Source organism: Furipterus horrens, unplaced genomic scaffold (assembly GCF_987537825.1).
Source record: "Furipterus horrens unplaced genomic scaffold, mFurHor1.1.pri manual_scaffold_7, whole genome shotgun sequence".
Taxonomy (NCBI): Eukaryota; Metazoa; Chordata; class Mammalia; order Chiroptera; family Furipteridae; genus Furipterus; species Furipterus horrens.
Window position 1 is genome coordinate 32,212,996 of NW_028327177.1, and position 1,472 is coordinate 32,214,467.

The 1,472-nt window shown below is 33.8% G+C and overlaps 1 non-coding gene across 1 annotated transcript; it reads right to left on the reverse strand.

Annotated features, from left to right (window-relative positions):
• Positions 1 to 243: 243 nt before the first annotated feature.
• LOC150004240 (small nucleolar RNA SNORA29) lies at positions 244 to 382 on the reverse strand. Its single transcript, XR_016512539.1, has one exon. It is a non-coding gene; the product is annotated as a small nucleolar RNA SNORA29 (small nucleolar RNA).
• Between the last annotated feature and the right edge of the window lie 1,090 nt (positions 383 to 1,472).

The window sequence follows — 1,472 nt, forward strand, 5'->3', positions numbered from 1 at the left end:
TCATACTGAAACAAGTTCAGTTCACATGCCATCAAGATGTCATTTATCCAGCTTGTCCAGGGCTCAGCTTTTGAAGATCTGAAAAATTCTATAAGAAACAGCAATTGTTTCATTATAATTTATGAAAAAGGTCAGTATTAAGGTATGTTAATCTACAGACTAAGAACAGTCCCCTCGACTCTAGACCCTCTTGCTATACACCCAAGGACAGAGCTCACAATAATCCATATTTAGACATTTTTTTTTTTCCTATTTAGCCACTTCATATAGAAGGAAGACACAAATAAATCCTCCCCCTTCAGATCATGGCAATTTTAATCTAACCCATAAGCATAGCCACTAAAATCTATTACAGGAGAAAATGTGGTAGTCAAATGGGAAAATATATTTAGACATATTTGACTAGAGAACCAGGAAGCTCATTCTCGGTGGTGTGAATCTCATTTAATAAGTCAGCCACGCCATCCCAGTCCTAATTTAAGTCAGCATCAAGCCGCTTCCTTCCTCATCCCTAATCATGGAGCAATGGCTGATAAATAAACCAAGACCATCTTATTCATTTAATACATTTAATTAACAAAGTTCTCAGTGGGAGAGGTACAGAGGTCTACAGCAAAGGACCACTCTCTAATCCTTCCAAACATGTCACCATGAAAAAATTTCATCACTTGTTTAAATGGCATTAACAAAAGTCCTTCCCCTAAGGTAGAGAAGATAAAACTCACCTATAATTGTTATTTGCAAAGTTAAAGCCACACTTCAACCAAATACTATTTCTGAGAATTGCTAATCTTAAAGTTAGCTTTAAAGGTGGAGAGAGATGGGAATAACAATGTTTATCAATAATGGATGAATTACAATATATTAATCTATGAAATGCTATGTGATGAGACATGAATACATTCAACATAAATGGATCTCAAAAAATTGAGTCAGTCACAAAAGTGCATACATATTTATGATTTCATTTATATGAATTTCTAGAACAAGCAACACTATTCTATGGTGATACAAACCAGAACAATAGTTATGTGGAGAGAGATTAAAAAGAAAGGGGTATGGCAGAATTTTCTGGAGTAATATAAGTTTTGTCTTTTATCAACATGGGGTCACCAAATCTCAAATGATACATTAAAAATCTGTGCATTTTACTGAATGAAAATTATACCTCAGTTTTTAAGGGAGTTCTATCTACTAAATTTAAAAATTAAGTATAATGTACCACCATAGAAAGAATCTATTATTAAAAACCAACACATACAGACAACAGAATGATTACCAGACAGGAAGGGGGATGGGAGAGGGCAAAGATGTTAAAGGGGGTCAATTATATGATAATGGAAGAAAAATTAGACTTTGAGTAGTGAGCATGCAGTACTACATGGATGTCATGTTAAAATCTTGTACATGAAAATTATGTTATTAACCTATGTCACCCCTATAAATTTGATTTAAAAAACCAACACAGGCCA